General features: G+C 33.6%; 1 protein-coding gene across 11 annotated transcripts in view; it reads left to right on the top strand.

Annotated features, from left to right (window-relative positions):
- Nlg1 (Neuroligin 1) overlaps positions 1 to 12,505 on the top strand; it is a 239,577-nt gene that overhangs the window by 93,677 nt on the left and 133,395 nt on the right. The gene's annotated exons all lie outside the window — the stretch shown is intronic.

Below are 12,505 nucleotides of genomic sequence, written 5' to 3'. Positions count from 1 at the left end.
TCCATGGGATCTTTAAAATTCGACGATATATCCATATTTCAAACGAGTTTAGTCTTTTTTTCATCTACAGCTTTCAAAGTCCATGTTTCCGCAGAGTACAATAAAACGGACCATATGTAACATTTTACAAATCGTATTTTTGTAGTAAGACTTATATCGTGGCTAAGTAAAACTTTGTTATTTGATAGACATTCTTAACTCAATAAATATAGATGAGAAAGAAATACAATGTATAAAGAGTCTATACTGGCACCAGACTGCTCGAATTGAGGTAAATGCAGAAATGACGGAAAGTATACCTATATCCAAAGGAGTCAGGCAAGGGTGTATACTGTCTCCATTGCTTTTCAATATTTATTCAGAACAAATATTTCACGAATCGATCAATAGATTGCGAAATGGCATCCATATAGGCAGTACGGTTTTAAACAACATTATATATGCTGATGACACAACTCTAATGGCACATAACATATCCCAACTTCAGAACCTTGTGGATGCACTCTCAACTTGCAGTGAAAAATATGGCTTAAAAATTAATATCCAGAAAACAAAATTTATGATTATAAGCAAAAAAGAAGAACACATTAACGCCATATTAAAAATACACAATTCAAACATACAGAGAGTTAAGACTTTTAAATATCTTGGAGCTACAATTACCGAACAATGGGACTCCTCGAAGGAAATAAGATGCCGAATAGAGTTGGCGAGAGATGCATTTATGAAATACAACCGAGTTTTTACCAGCCATGACGTCAATCTTGAAACGAAGACTCGATTTGTCAAATCATATATCTGTTCAGTCCTACTGTACGCAATGGAGGTGTGGACAGTGAAATCTGCCGATATTAAAAAGTTAGAAGCCTTTGAAATATGGATATATCGGCGAATATTAAAAATTCCTTGGACTGCTCATGTTTCAAATGCTGAAGTATTGAGGAAAATGCATTGCGAAAGAGAACTCATTACAGCCATAAAGAGAAGAAAAACTGCTTATTTGGGACATATTATGAGGAATCAAAAATATAAATTATTACAAAATATAACCCGCATAAAAATTGAAGGAAACCCCATTAGAGGAAGAAAAGAGTTAACATGGCTTGATAACATCACGGAATGGACTGGTATTCGAGATGTCACAAATCTATTAAGCATGGCGAGGGACAGAGAGGGATTTGCGGATTTGATAAATAATGTATGAAAACAAATAATGTATATATGATAATTGTAATTAAATTGTATTGGTCGCTAATATTCGGAAAACGAATGTGCAAATAAAGAAGAAGATGTTTGAAAAATTGTTTCTTGCCATTTCTATTCGACATTTAATTTCTCTTGATATGTCCCATTTATCGTTGATTTGAATTCCGAGGTATTTGTAGGTTGTCACTCGCTCTATTTCATCGTTATTTATCTTTAGTGGCGTATTATTGTCGGCATGATTCCTGCTTACTACCATATATTTTGTCTTCCTGACGTTGATTTTTAATCCGTATATTTCACTATTTTGTGTTACTGCGTCTATTAATTGTTGTAGTCCAGCTATGCTGCTTGCTACTAATACGGTGTCATCGGCATAGCGTATGTTATTTATTAAGGTGTTGTTTAGTTGGATACCAATATTCTTTCCACGTACAGATTCTTCGAATATTTTCTCGGAATATATGTCAAATAAAAGAGGGGCCCATATGCAGCCTTGTCTTACACCTCTTGAAATTGGAATATCGTCAGTTAATTCATTATCTACTTGAATGTTTGCTATATGTTTCCAGTATTGGTTTTTAATGCAGTTTATGTCACTGTCTGCCAATCCGATTGAAAGTAGGATCATCATGATCATGATTTACCGTATCGAACGCTTTTTCGTAGTCTACGAAACATAAATATACATCTTTTCGTACCTCTCGACAATTTTGTATTAATACTTGTACAGCTAGTAACGCTTCTCGTGTCCCCATGCCTTCCTTGAATCCAAATTGTGTTTGTCCAATGTGTGCTTCGCAGATCGCAAAGATTCGTCTATGTATTATTTTTAAAAATATTTTAAGAGCGTGGCTCATTAGACTTATTAGTCTATTGTCGCTGCAGGTCTTCGCATTATTTTTCTTGGGTATTGTGATAAATGTTGCTTTGAGCCAATCTTGGGGATATTGTCCTGTTTTATATATTGTTGAATAGTTTTAAAAGAAGTTTGGTGTTATTTCCGTCTATTAACTTAAGTACCTCGGCAGGTATTTCGTCTGGACCCATTGCCTTTTTATCTTTCATTGACATAATAGCTAGTTGTAATTCATTCTCAGTAATGGGTGTCCCTGTAAAATTAATTTCATCCCCAGAGTTGGATAAGGATGTTCGTTGGTGATCGATAAATAATTGCTTAATATATCCTTCCCATAGCTTTTTCTTTTCTGCAGTTTCATATATTGCTACTTTATTATCATTGTAGGCAAATGTTGACGATCTCTTTGGATAAATACCAGATGTCTCTTTTAATTTTTTGTGGAGATTGAAATCGACATGAAGTATTTTAAGTCGTTCAATTTCCTGACATTGCTTATTAATTTGCTCATTTCTTGGTTTATCTCCCAATATCTTTCATAGTTCACACTTTTGTGTTTACTTCTTTCTTTCCGAAGTGCTCGAATTTCATCCGTTATCCATGGATCTTCTTTTTTGCGCATGTTGGTTCCGATTATATTTTTGTGACATCTTTTATGGATTCCATAGGTTTTCGACATTACATATTGTTGCATTTATTTCAGTGAGATCGGCATTTAATTGTCCCTTTATCGTTTGTTTCGCTGAATGACCCATTAGTTTTTCAATATTGATTCTTGGTTCTGGCTTTTTCTTGCGAGTGGTAGCAAGTTTAATTCTTAAATTGGTCTGAGGGGACATCAGCACCAGGATAGGTAGAACATTTTGACACACACGTACAGTACCTCTTATTTATCAAAATGTAGTCTATTTGGTTTCTTACTATGTTGACATTATTATCCTGAGGTGATTTCCACGTATAAAGTCGCCTAGGGTGAAGACAAAATAATGTGTTGGTGATTTTGTATTTATATTCTTGGCAAAACTGAATCAATTTCCCTCTCTCTTTCATTCCGTTTTACCAGTCCGAATTTGCCTGTTACTTCTTGCCCGACATTGGCATTAAAATCCCTTTGCATTATTGTGATGTCGTGCGGTTTTGTCATTTTCAACAATTTTCAAACATTTCTAATATGCTTCTAAATTTGTTTTGCCATAAATATATTTTTCTAAGACTCAGATTTCTAACTGATGTTGACGATTCCATTCTAAAAAGGGCACTTTTGATGCGTAAAAATATTAATCTTTATACACCAAAAAAATTAAATTTTTTATGGTGCTCTTTAAATTATTAAAAATTCTTTAGCTTTATCATAGTGTAACTGTAGAAGTAAACAATATATGATCTTGACATTTTGGTTAAAGACTTTGAATTTTGTACCATATTAGCATGTAACGACAGTTATACCAAAAACCGAATTTATTTTTTTTTAATTAATCTCCATTTTTTGCGATTTCACCTCTTGTGCATCGCCATCATTTCATATAAATCATTATATAAAGTAACTATAACATAATGGTGGACCTACACACATTATCTTATGTAGGGTGACCACAGACATTAAACCAAAACACGACATACTGTACAACAATAACAGGGAAAATGAAGACAAAAACCCCAAAATGCAAAAATTTGACCCACAGCTATTTCCACCATTTTTGACATAACTCAAAATGCGCAAACAAGACGCAAGTTTTGTTTGCGCAATATCAAAGGCAACAATCAAGAGAAAAATACACAAAAATTCTCACGACCTTCTCGGCACACTTTTTTGTTATACTTTAATACATTTAAAAATTATGCAAAATCAGGACACATTATGACAAATTTTTTAAACACATTTCTACAAGACTTTTTCAGTACATTTTTTCCTAAAATATTAAGAATTACCTCTGTTTGAAATATCCTTTTTGAAAATGCCAAGTTTATGTAGCAAAAACTACGTTATGGCGATTTAAAACAGCAAAATTTAATACTTTTCACCTGTTTCTTAAAATTTAAAAATATGTTCAACTTTAACACTGTGCTACACGAAAAGTAAACAACATACGACTTTGCTATTTTGGCTAGTGAGGTAGAATTTTGTACTCGTTAACCTTGTCAAGACATATTGTCAAAAATTTGTGTTTCAATTTTTCAATTAAGAACCGTTTTTTTCAATCTTGCCCCAACGTGCAGCGTCCGCAATAATCGAGATAGAACGCTAAAATTTTGGCACCCAAGTGCCTTTTCTCCATAGGCAGGTTCGAATATGGGCTATATAGGATGGGCTAACGGTGCATCCCGATTTAAGGTGTAATGGGGATTTTAGCTAATGTTTTGACCATAATATTTATTTTTTGTTTTGTCATATAATCTTTTGTACAAATTTTAACCGAACTAGCTGTAATTTGACACCTGAGGTTTTCAGTGGTCACGAAACATCACCACTTAAAATCTTTAACATATGGACTTATGTTTTGGTATAGACCCCATATAACGATACATGCCCCTCAATTTTCGGTACTTTGAAGATTTTTAGCTACATTTTTTAACGGAAATTGCTGTAATTTGACCCTTGAGGTTTTTAGGGGTCACGAAACTTCTCCACAACAAATCGTTCACATAGGTAAATTTTTTGATATATCCCTTTTATAAAGGTTCCAAAAGATTGAAGACATTTTAGGATAAATTTTTTGACCATATTTAGGCATTTGGGGTGTCCGTGGAAACTAATTATTCCATTTTAGTTCAGAATATTGTATGGTGTAGGGTATAAAAATTTCCGTCCGGTCAAACTTAATATTTTTACTTGTTTTTTTAGTTTTTATCAACACTTCCGGTGAAATCGTGGTGCAATGGTATGCACGCCCGCCTTGCCCGCAGAAGAACATTCCCCGGCCAGGCAACATCAAAAATTTCCAACGGTGGCAAAATATCCCTCAGTAATGTTGGCGACATTTCCTGAGTATTTCAGCCTTGAAAAACTTCACCACAAGTGGTGTCTTAAGACACCCCGTTCGGACTCGGCGATAAACAGTAGGTCCCATGTCATTGAGCTAAATATGAATCGGGGTGCACTCATTGATATGAGAAAAGTCTCCCTTGTCCCGTATGGGATGTTGTGGAACAATGTTTTGTTTGTGTTTATGTTTTATCAACACTTCCGGACAAGATTGAATGTCCTTTGGTATTTAAGGTTCCCATATTCATTAAATATTGTGGATAAAGGTCCACGTCATGGTGGTGTAGACCCCATATAACGGTGAATTAGCTAAAAACTTCTCCTCCTAAAATTGTGGGCATTGGTACTTTCGTAATAGAAAGAAAATTATTACATATAAGTTCAGAAAGTTCGTGTTGGAGTTTATCTATATATATAAAAAAGGATGATGTTAGTTACTACGCTTATAACTCAAGAACGGCTGAACAGATTTTGACAATTCGCACCACGTCGGAACGGTCTCATGGCAGAAAAGGATAAAACCTAAAAAAATCGCGAAAATTTGCAAAAATATTTTTTCAAGAAAGTCAATTTTTCCAGAAATTTATATCGAGCTTCGCGTTTTGAGTATACCTTGACACTTATTTGGACAGTTTTTGGCGAATATTGTATATGCACCAACTGTGAGGCTCCATTGTACGCCTCTGTTTTGTCAATTTTTTTAAAGTTGTATAGAATTTTTTATTCCGAATCAAATCGATTTTCATTTATTTTCAAGCGTCTTTTTAGGAAATTAACAGCGAAAAGGGTTGAAAGGATTCGGTCAAATTCCGATTGAAAAGATGAAGATGACAACGCTGAAAGTGGTTTCCATAGTTTTGAGGAAAAAGGTACAAATCCACAAAATTGGTGGGTTATTTTGAAAAATCAATTGCTTCGAGGTAATTTTATTGAAAGTGAGGTTAAAGCATATAAGTATACCTTTAAACTGTAAGTAAAAACATATTCGAAAGATCAATTAACAGCGAAAAGGGTTGAAAGGATTCGGTCAGATTCCGACTGAAAAGATGAAGATGACAACGCTGAAAGTGGTTTCCATAGTTTTGAGGAAAAAGGTAAAAATCCACAAAATTGGTGGGTTATTTTGAAAAATCAAGAGCTTCGACGTAATTTTATTGAAAGTGAGGTTAAAGCATATAAGTATACCTTTAAACTGTAAGTAAAAACATATTCGAAAGATCAACTTCCGATTTATGCTGTATAAAATTTAGTGACGAAGTAATCGACAACAGTTACCAGAGCCATTGCATCTAATTCCGAACTTGCAAAGCAAGTAGAATTCGGGAGATCACGTTAAACATAGACATCAGAAAAAAGCAAATAACGATCGGATCCCTCTGCTCAAAATAGGTTAATTGATTAAAACGCAAATTTATAAAAGCACTATATTCAGCATTAAATTCAAATTCCTACGATGGCATTCCTTCCTTCATGTTCAGTTGCTTGCGTGAAATATCGTGTTCAGTGGTGAAAACAAGAATTGCAGAAAACCATCCATTATGAAAAAAATAGGGGCTTTATGATATTATATTGCTCAACTGTGCTACCAAATATTTTTATTTACATCGCAAAACGTGTTATTTGCTTAAAACATATATCTTAGCCCCGATTTACAGTTGCCTATTGTCAGTTTATAGGAGAGAGAGTCGAGGAAAATAGAAACACTTTGCCTCTCAGTACCTTCTCTCTTCGTCAAACTGGCAATTGCCTAATGTGCACCTTCTTCAAAGATCGTCCTAAAAGTTCAAAACAAAGAAATGTATCGGTTTGGAAATTAATTAGTGAGACAATTGTGGTTGTTTCTACAACCTTACCTACTATTTTAGGATCCAAAGACTTGACCAAGGCCACTTTTTATTTATGTTACATCTACAAAACTACTAAACCGATTTTCCTCGCAGAAAATAAAATACATATTTCCATGAATTTCGAAGTGGGCAGGGTATTTCCAGATATTTAAGAAACCTTATATCTTTATGAATAAAAATCAAATGCCGTCATAACCCAACTTAGCTTTTTATAGAATAAAAATTTTATCACGCCCACTTTTTTCAACTGAACCGATTTTCCTGAAATTGTCGGGGAATGTACAGATTTTATTGAATTCCAGAGGGGGCGGGATAACTCCCCTATGCAATATTTAGAAAAACGCTATTTTTGCAAAACTTACGCATGTATCGGTCAAAAACTTATGGATTAATTTACAATCTAGGTACATCTTTGGGGCCAAAAGATCCGACCAAGCCTGTTTTTTTAATATGTTATATCACCAATACTATTGAAAAATTTCCATTAAGTATGCAGCAAAAGCTCATTGATTGCCGTTGTTATGTTTATTTTATGTATTTCCCCACGCCTTTCTTTTAAACGCTATATAAGTCTATAAGTCAAACTTATGATTATATAGGTTTCAGCATAAATTTTGGGAGGCAATGGGGTTGTGTGTACCCTAGGTACATATTTGTAGCCAAAATAGCGGGCCACACTCACTTTTTAAATACTTTATATCGTAAATAGTGATGATCACTCCCACTCTTTTCAGTAACTTTTTTTTCAAAACTACTGAACCAAGTTTCATGCAATTTTCACAAAATTCTCAGCAATGTTCCGTTGTCCAAAATGCTATAAATTTGTAGACAATTTCGTTTGTTTTATAATCTCTATATTTGCTATACTTATGAGTGCATCGGCTTGCAAATTAATTTTCTACAGAGCGGCTGTTGCGCTCCCGGTCAAGAAAAACGATATCCTTAAATGGTGAGGTTCAACGGCCCATCAGCCATGAAAAACTAACTTTTAACTTAACTTTTATAATTAGATCGCTTTAGGATAAAGACAGGGGACATGGACGATAATAAATCCTAAACAGCATCAATGGGCGAACAAATCCGACAAATTCTGTGAGAGAAAAGAAAGGTTACAGTCAAAATATGTTGATAACTTTAAAATCCTCCTCGGTTTGGCAATTTACCAAAGAAGTAAGGTAGAAAATACCTATTTTTGAATTGTCAAGCATAAAGTCCCTAAAAATTGTCATTAAAGCTCATTACGACGGGCCAGCAACGCGGTCCGGGGTCTGCTAGTAACATATAAATTTCGACCCTGTCGATCTTAACGTTTTTGTACTTGTTTCGTTTTATGTTTTCTTCGTGGCCTAGAGAAAGTTCGAACAAACGTTATGCGTGTTGAAAATACGAACATGTACATTAGGGCTATAACTTTTTGGTATGTTTTGCAAATATGAAAAATAACACCATATAGCCGTGTAGAACACAATTTTTAAGAAATTTCTTGCCACTTTTTCCCCTCTCGATAAAAAGTTCACGCACCGATTGCATACAGGCTTTCAATTGCAATTTTTATACCCTATACCACAATGTGGAAAAGGGTATTATAAGTTTGTTTTGGTAAAAATTCATGTAACACCGCGAAATATTCGTCGGAGACCCCCAATGTGGTATACCATTTTTCATATCTCGACGAGATAAAGCGATTTTGAGATGTGTGTCCGTCCGTCAGTCCGTCCGTCCGTCCGTCCGTCTGTCCATTATGAATTGTAAACACGCTCCAGGCCGCAATTATGGACCGATCGTCACGAAATATTGTATGGAGGTCGGGTTCAGATCAGAATAGATCCCTGTTCTTATTGGTGATGATCGTGAAATATTTAGCGGGTGAAATGGACCAAAAACATAATATTTATCCAATTTTGTAGCGGCTCTGTAGGTCTCAATAATAGTCCGATAAACACGTAATTTTAAATAAGGTAAGAGTATATCACAAAGGAGAAGCTTGCAATTTGAGATGGCGATCGGATAATATTTAGAGGGTTAAATGGACCAAAACTTTTGTGTGAAAATTGTGAAAAATTTTAATATACAGCATATATCTTAATTCCGGGAAGTGACATTCCGGACAAGTGAGATATACTTGAAAGTGGAACGCTTGACCTTTCAATTGATGCCAATTATGTTGGTGTGCCTGATCAGATAACAGAGTTACAGCCTAATATATCCCGTTATTCAAAATATTAAATATTCACCATAAAATATAATTTTTGCATATATGTACATACATATGTATATAACGATTAGACGTAATTTAGTTTCAAATAAGGCCGATAGCCCTAGTTGCTAGTGCTTTTTTATTATAATTTTTATTATAATTTTTAATTGTAATAAATATTTTTAAAATAAAAAATAAAATAAAAAAAATATCCCGTTATTTGTTTGTAGTGTAATAATAAACTCGCTAGAAGTCCCAATTATACATCAATAGTCAGGAAATTTTGCACCGGGTAAGAGTATAGGTCGAAAAAGATGCCTACAATTTTGAATGATGATCTGATATTCTTTAGCGGGTGAAATGGACCATTACTTTTGTATGAAAAATATAAAAATTTTATTTTTGGTCGATATTTTAATTCCTTGAGGACATATATATTTCGCAAAGTAGCCTACATATGGTAAAAAACTACGACCTTTCCTTTGATGTAAATTGCAATAAAGTGTTTGCTAGATAACGGGCCTACTGCCTAATATATATTGGGTTCTGTGTAGAGAACCACATTTTTATACCATGCTACATATTGTCTCTCCAATAGTTTATGTAACATCACGAAATATTCGTATGCCAAAATTCATATCTCGACGAGATAAAGCGATTTAGCGGTGTGTGTCCGTCCATTAAAAATTGTAAACAAGCTTAAGGCAATTTGAACTTCAATAACAAATTTTTTAAGGAGATTGTGTTCGGGCCAGAATAGAAATGATTAGTTTTTGGTGATGATCGTGAAATGTTCAGAGGATGAAATGCACCAAAAACAAAATTTTAACCAATTTTGTAGCGGCTCTGTAGGTCAAAATAATAACCCGCAAAATTTTAAACAAAGTTTGAGTTTATGATGAAGAAGAAGCGTACAAACCAACGTGAAGATCAGCTAATACTTAGCGGGTTAAATTGACTGAAACTTTTGTGTGAAATTGGTAAAAATTTCAATAACGTAGCGGTTAAACAACGGAAGTAGTAGTACTACATAAGTGGGTTTCATTACATTTTAGTTTGTGTGAACAAAATTTTCCTTTCCTGCTACAAAAATGTCTTTGCCATGCTAGATAACTTTTTGGTTTTGGTCATAAGTATTATACATTACATCTCTGATATTTGATAATTAAATTTTCACAATCATTGAAAAGAAGTTCCGTGGAGAGCGATTGTCCAGGGATAGTGGCATAGGGTATCCCATGGTCGGCTCCGTCCGACTATAGACTTTTCTTACTTGTTTTCCTTTACTTTTGTCATTACAACAGAAAACCTTTTTTTTTATTGAAATTGAAAATAATTCTCAATATTGGATCATTGTACATAATTCTAATATAAAAGTTTCCCTAAATCGCAATATTTAATAATAGTTATTGATAAAATGTATCTTCATAAAACTAAAATTATGTTTTTAATAAAAAATCTTAATAGGCATTTCGGTGCGGGAACTTTTTTTACACCGAATCGACCTAAAAAACAAATTTTCGTTATCACGACAATATTCACACAGGGAACTGGTGTGATTTTTTTTATTTTGTTATAACCCTAATGTACATATGTATGTTCCTATATGGAAATGTTTATGTTTGCTGCATACCGAATATGATAAAACTTAAATTGAAAAGCTATAAATTACAATGTATGTATCGTTAAACACAAGTGTGGTAATGTAATAGTTTCTGTAAATGTATGTGTTTTGCTAAAACATAGATTGTTACATGAGTGTTCTTGCTTCAGTTTTCATTTTCCTACCAAAACGCAATTTGGGAGAAATTAATATGAGCAGGTTTCGATAATTTATCTACAAAACATTGTTGCAAATGCTTGCTTACAATGAGAACATCGTCGTAATATTAGTAAGTTTTACGGCAAAAATATGAACAAGAAAATTTTAATTTTCAGCAAGTTAAAAAATTAAATTTTCCCCACCAATTTACAATGGCAATGAAACCAATATAAAGGCAGCTCTGAAAATTCGACACACATATGCATTGATGTTATTTATGTAAGAAGAAACTACATCTTCTAAGAATTTGCAATGTGGACTGAAACCATAGATTGCCTTGGCCAAGAACAGTTGAATATGTTTGAGTATAAATGGGTTTGGCTTAAGATTTGAAAATGCAAATTTCAAGAAAAGTTTATTGGATATACTGCGTTGCTATAGACATGTGTTTGTGTGCGTACATGCATTCTTTTTCTAAACACAATTATTGTATTGCATTGTTGAACTTAGTGTCCATCTGTTGTGTGGTTTCTTTAATTTCCTTCTAATACGGTCTTGAAAGTTCTCTGCCAAAACGGATTAAATTTAAAAATTAAATGAAAATAAAAGTTTTTGGTATATTTTATTGTAATGCCTACTACTGACTGGTAGTCGTAATAAGACTTCTGGAAATTAGAGAACTTTAAAATTTACTATGTAACAGTTGGGAAATTATAATTCTTTGATTGTTTCTTATAATGCTTGTATAATTCTTTATTTTTTGTTTTTTTTTTTCGTTTTTTAATAAACACTCTGTTGATTTTTGCTATTTAAAACCAAATTCAAGTCTATTACAAAGTTAACAGCTTTAGCTATATAAATTGTGTAGAGAAGATTAGGTAAACATATACAATGTACATCAGGGTTAAAACTTTTCTGCATTTTTGCAAATGTCCACGTTATATGTTTTCCATTATAATAGTATATATCGTTATAAAATAAGCTACTTATAATTTAAATTGAATAAATTCGTCAAATAGCGGAATTATAAGCGTTTATTTTAACATAAATAAATAGACAGCGGAATTTTATGCAACCCCTATTTTTGGTCCGATTCATGTCAAATTTTGGGATTGGGCAAATTTTTGGCTTCTGATTAAATTGCAATCGATGCATATGACATATGCAACAAATATTTCAATAATAGGTACAAAAATGTTTGTATGTAAAATTTTTCTGTTTAAAATTCATTTCAGGCAAGTCAATAAAATAGAGAAATGTATAACCACAGCCTCAACCTTCAAAATACCGAAAATCGGGAGGTATCGTTCTATGGGGCTATATGAAGGCCTGAACCTAACCCGACAAATTTGAGGTGGAAAGTTGTTTACCCCCAAGGAAGACTTAATACCAAATTTCAGCCATTTTTGCGGGATATTAAGGCCACAACCTTCAAAATACCGGAAATCGGGAGGTACCGTACTATGGGGGCTATATGAAGGCCTATACCAACAAATTGTAGGTGGAAAGTTTTATACCCCCAAGGAAGACTTAATGCCAAATTTCACCCATTTCGGAGGGATATTGAGGCCACAATCTTCTCAATACCAGAAATCCGGAGGTGCCATTCTATGGAGGCTATATGAATACGTGAACCTATACCGACAAATTTCTG

Source organism: Musca autumnalis, unplaced genomic scaffold, assembly GCF_047663935.1.
Source record: "Musca autumnalis isolate F117 unplaced genomic scaffold, ASM4766393v1 scaffold_1, whole genome shotgun sequence".
In the NCBI taxonomy this organism is placed as follows: domain Eukaryota; kingdom Metazoa; phylum Arthropoda; class Insecta; order Diptera; family Muscidae; genus Musca; species Musca autumnalis.
This window is presented reverse-complemented; position numbering and strand designations above follow the sequence as displayed.